General features: G+C 34.6%; 1 non-coding gene across 1 annotated transcript; it reads right to left on the bottom strand.

Annotated features, from left to right (window-relative positions):
- Positions 1-5313: 5313 nt before the first annotated feature.
- LOC122072438 lies at positions 5314-5420 on the bottom strand. The gene has a single exon (XR_006138453.1). It is a non-coding gene; the product is annotated as a small nucleolar RNA R71 (small nucleolar RNA).
- Between the last annotated feature and the right edge of the window lie 355 nt (positions 5421-5775).

Here is a 5775-nt window from a genome sequence, read left to right as displayed (position 1 = left end):
ATATACATATATATATATATATATATTACACATATTATATAATTAGGGTCTCAGGGTTAAAAGTCAGGGTAGGTGGGGCCGGGATTGGGCCAGGCCTAGAACTCAACCTGGGCCCGAGCTGACCTGACCCTGACTCAGAGTTGGGGTTTTTCAACCCTAACCCGCCCTCAGGGTCAAAAAACTTGGCCCAAGCCCTGTTTGGGCTCAGGAAGGGGTTAGGGAGGGGTTAGGTTGTCAGGGCCAAACTTTCACCCTTGGTGCCACTATAGAGAAAAATGCAAGCTTTCCAAAGCATTCAACATTATTAGCTCCACCAAACTCTTTAACCACTCAGTTGGCTTTTTCAATTTAGCCCTATGGGATGGGGAACATAGATGGAAAATTTCTTCCTAAATTTGAGCCATGACACTATAATGGAAGAAAATATTATCCCTACACTCACGATTTGCCAATTTGGGATTATGAGAACACAGATGGTCTCCCAAGCCGATTTGGAGGAGAAAGGCCATTGGAGGAAGGCAACCAAATAATTCTGTCAAGCCTAGATGAACAAATTAATGCAGATGGTTGCCCTCTTCTCTATTGATGGAATTGATGCCTTCACCCTATGGTGTGAATTTTGGGTAGATGTTACCCAAAAAAAGAGGAGGGGGGGGGAGTGTACGCACCTTTTAATTTCGATTATTGACTTTGGTGTTTGATGTGAACTAGATTCCCTTTCTCCTTTGTGGATTTTAGAATCCAGGACTAGTAAAGAGAGCTATCAAGCCTAGGCAATTAATTTTGCAAAATTTAAATAATGGGGTTACTCCTGTATAAGAAACAGTTTGAGACTTGTTTTCTTAGAGGGGGAATTTACTATCACTCCCTTACACTTGGCCAATATTTACTAAAACTTCCCTATGTTTTACTTTTTTACTGTTACACCCCTGTTTTTTTATTTTTACATCTCTTTCTCCCCTGCCCTTTTTAAATACCCAGATTACTCTTCCTTTTCACTTGTAACATATTACACTTTTTCAAATTGATTGGTTTAAAACATGGTTTGAACCAAACTACTTACAAGTTCTGTCTCATCCAATCATCAAGGATATTGACATAACTGATGTGTCCTTAAATAATTTATTTATTTATTATTATTATTATTATTCTTTTATTTCGTCTCATCCAATCATCATAGATGTTGTTTATTTATTATTATTTTTATTTTATGTCATCTATCATCACAATTAGCAATCTATTTTTTTATGTTATCAAAGGCTTATCCTTTTCTCGTAGTCTGGATGTGAGGAAACTTTGGATAGAATCGGACTCTACCTCTATGGCTGCTTTGTTTATCATAGACTTATTCCTTGGTTTGTCTACCAGGAATGGTCAAATCTTCTAAATTTCATTCAAACTCTATTGAATGAAAGATCTCTCATTGTTACAGAGAAGCAAACCTAGTGGCGGATTACTTAGCCAAGCACGCTGCAAAGTCTAGTCAGTCTAGAATCAGAGACAATCTCCCACAGTTTATTACCAACGAGTTAACACTAGATGAAGCTGGTCGTCCTCGATACAGATTTTTCTATAGATAGCGGTAGTGAGCCTTTGCTGCTGGCAATGCCGAAGGTGAAGGCTCGCTCCGTGGTGTTTTGTTTTTGTACTTTCCTCTATTTGTATTTGATTCTTTTTTTCCTTTAACAAAATTTCGATCTTCTACCGAAAAAGATCAGTATCGGTCTCAGCCAATCTAAGGATTAAAAAAAAAAAAGTGTGATACCCAATTAGAACATATGATATCGATATAGATATTGATCAGATACAAAATTATTCTTTTTTGAATTTACAATATCCTTGTTGATTGGATGAGGCAAAACATGTTAGTGGTTTGGTTCAAACCTTTGAACCAATCAATTTGAAAAAAGTGTAAAAGGTAAAAGTGAAAAGAAAGGGTAATCTAGGTATTTAAAAAGAGCAGGGGAGAAAGAGATGTAAAAATCAAAAAGCAAGGAGTATCAGCAAAAAAAAGTAAAAGGTAGGGAAGTTTTAGTAAATATAGGCCAAGTGTAGGAGAGCGATAGTAAATTCCCCTTCTTAAAATCAATATATTTGGGCTTGGATGCAGCAGATTGATCTACTTTCTGGATGATTTTTATATTTAGTGTACTTTCTGGATGATTTTTATGCGTACACTAAATGGGATTTTATGCAAATTAATTTATGTATCTCAATGGAACATTATCTTGGCAGGAAGGAGCAACCTGAAAAAGACTTTTTTTGGTGAAGAAAAACTTTTAATAATTCTCAAGTAAAACCTAAATATAGATTTATCTGTATTATTATTATTTTTTGCATGGGTTATATACTAGTGGTCATGTCGAAGGTGGAGTTGTAATTCAATGATTTGATCTCATCCTTTGTTATATAATATTTTTATTCAGTAATAAAGTTCTTTTCTCAATTCTTAACTTAAAAAAAAAAATGTCAAAGTGAAAATATTCGTTAATATGCTATTTTCTTGCATATCAGCCAGAGAGAGAGAGAGAGAGAGAGAAGTCTATTAACATCAATAAGAAATATCAAAGAGGAATGTTAGGGTGACAGATACTGCCTTATAGTGGTAGACATAGCCTTCTTTAGTGAAGTCATTGTTCATAAGGAGACAACTTTTACTTTACCCATGGGGAAGGAGGAATTCCTTCATTGATGGATGTGGGTGCCCTAATGGGTAAATTTTTTCTTCATCTAAGATGGAGAAAAAACTTTCTTCTTGTTCACAAGAGAGAGAGAGAGAGAGAGAGAGAGAGAGAGAGAGAGAGAGAATGTTAAAGTGATCATTGATGAGCACATTTATGTATGAAATCTAAGTAGTAAAGCATGCATTTTTACACATTTAGAATGGAGCTACCTTGGGTTTTACTCTCTTTTTACAGGTTTTGTATTTTAAAGGCCTTAAACACTATCGAACGTTATATCTCTCTAATAACAATTACCTAGTGTAGTTGGTGAGCTATGGTGTGCAAAATTCCATTGCTCACCAGGAGGTCTCAAGTTTGAATTTCATGATTGTTTTTTTTTTATTGGAGAATTTTGTTGAAGATTTTCTGCTTTTCACTCACTTAAAGCACCAAGGGCATAGAGGGAATTTCCACATCATCACCAGAAGATTGTCCAAATCACACAAAGCAAGAAAGAAAATCATCCAAGGGACAGAAAAAAAAAATCGGTCAATAAGGGTTGTGCACAAGATTTGAAGAGAGGGGAGAAAAAGATGAGAAAAATAAATAAAAAAAATGAAAAAAAATAAGCAAAAAAATTATAGGAAATTTCTCCAAGTTTATTTCTCTCTTCTCTCTCCTCCACCTTAGCACTTTTGGTCTCAAAATATCTCACCTACCAATTGTGAGTTTTCCCCTTTTAGAAAAGAGAAATTTGTTACCCTACCTCCTCATTCCCTATAAATACAACTCATGTAAGAGAAGAGGAGACACTTCATTCTTTTTCTAAGTTTTTTTTTTTTTTTTCGTTGCTCTCTCTCTCCTTCTCTCACTCTCTTTAGCTTTAGTTCTTCTTTGTAATAGTTTTTTATTTCAGTTAATGCAAGCACTCTTTTATTTTTATTCAACGTTTTTTGTTTATGATTTATGCAATTGAGTTGTAATTTTTAAGTTATAGTTCTAGGCTTAGATCTAGGTGACAAGATCACAAGCCATGGAGCATCTCTTTTTCATTTTTCAATTTTTTTTTTCTTTAGGCCTAGAAATTTCAGATTATTCCAGATTTAGTTTTTAGGGTTGGCAGTATCTCAAATCACCTAAGCTTCCAAATTCAAGAATTGATTCAGGTAGATAGGCTTCTTCAATAGTTTTTTCTCTCCCCTCTCATTCCCTCTTCTGACTACCATTTTTTTCTTAATTTAAGATTTTAATTTCAATCATTACATTATTACTTTCCCTTTCCCCTAAGGTTCATGGCTAGTGTATGTGTTAGCTTTGCCCCTCCTAGCTATAGAACCATCATTTTATTTTTTTTATTTTAATTGTTTCCCTTTCCCTAAAGTCAAGTAGAGTAACCTTTGTAAGAGTGACTCTTTAGTTAAGTAGGGAAGCTCATATTATGATGCATCCCTCGGGCTAGGTAGAGAAACCTACTTGTGAGCCTCTCTCTAGCTTTATCCCCTTCCTTTTGTTTCATTTTTATTTCAGTATTTTTTTTCTTTTATTGCTTTTTAATTGTGTAAATTGTTTATTTTTAGTTATTTATTTATTTAATTTTAATTGTGTGGCTTGCATATTTAAATTCTTAGATGACGAATGGTTATGACGTTATTTTAGATACATATGTTTAGGACGGTAGTTAGAATTAGATCACAACCATTAATCGGTTCACTTTCACATTATTAAAAGAAGCAAAAAATAAAGTGATTGTTCTCCCTAGCTACACTGATCTGTACGCTTACGGTTACATTTTAAATCCTAACAAGTTTTTGGTGCCGTTGTCGGGGAAACAGTTCCATGTTATTTTTCACTTTCTTTTAGTAAATCGGAGTGCTTTGTTTGCTTTGTTTTGTTTTTCTTTTTCTTTTATTGAATTCCTGAGAAGAACAACTTGCAATAATAATTATATCGGTGGAGGTCGTCAAGCCTCACAGTATGATAAAGACAGGCTTCGCCCTATAGTAGTACCTCAGGAATCAATCTGAGCAACCTCAGATCCCTGCTAGTAAGCTCCCAAAAATAAAAATAAAAAAATAAAACCAAAAAATAAAAAATAAATTAAAATTTTTTTTCTTTCCATTCTCTTGTGCTTGTCTTACTTTAGTTGTTGGTAGTTTTCTGTTACATGACTATTAAGTAGGTACGTAATACTAAGAATCGGTTAGAAAGAAGAGATCCAACAAGTAGTGACCCTATACATTTGCTCTCTTTAAAACCTTTCAATATAGGAGACCAACAACGAATCCCTTCACCTAAATCTCTGAAAGATAGGTTCTACCATGCTAGAACAGCCCAACCTTCTTGTATAATTCTACCACAAGCCTAGGGTAATAATTTTGAGTTCAAATCTCAATATATCACTATGTTGCCCCCACTTCCATGGGCTGACCTCTGAGGATGCATACATATTTCTAAGGGAATTTGAAGAAGTATGTGTTCTAATTAAGATCCAACAGCTTTTAATGATGCTATTAAGCTTAGGTTCATCATTTTTGCATTAAAAGACCAAGCTAAGAAGTGATTGTATAAGTTATCCACAAATTCCATAACCACATGGGTGGAATTGACCGTTGTCTTCCTCAAGAAGTTTTTCCCAACTCACAAGATCAATAAACTTAGAAGTGATATATTTCAGTTTAGGCAAAAGCCTAGTGAGTCATTTTTCAAACTTATAGAGAGGTTCAAGAATCTACTCCAAGAATGCCCTCACCATGGCCTAGATTTATGACATTTATATCAAATAATTTATGAGTGTATTGATTGCCCAACTAAATAAATGATAGAGTTTATGTGCCCTGAGGGATTCACATCCTTTACAGATGAAGGAAATGCATGAGAATTCTTACTTGACTTAGTTGACAAAATCCGTGAGTGGGAATCAACCCAAGAGAGTGAAAAAATCATAGGAGAGAAAAGTTATTTTGTGGATGGATTAGTAGCCAAGGAAGCCCATTTGAATAGCCTAATCAAGAGGATTAAAATTATTATTCCTAGAGAGCCGTCATTAGTCAATTTGGTTAAGATGTGTGCTTGGTGCCAGTCCTCTAGACATGTTATGAAAAAATACCCCAAC

Source organism: Macadamia integrifolia, chromosome 2 (genome assembly GCF_013358625.1).
Source record: "Macadamia integrifolia cultivar HAES 741 chromosome 2, SCU_Mint_v3, whole genome shotgun sequence".
NCBI lineage: Eukaryota > Viridiplantae > Streptophyta > Magnoliopsida > Proteales > Proteaceae > Macadamia > Macadamia integrifolia.
Note: the sequence above shows the minus strand (reverse complement) of the source record. Positions and strands in the feature narration are given on the sequence as shown.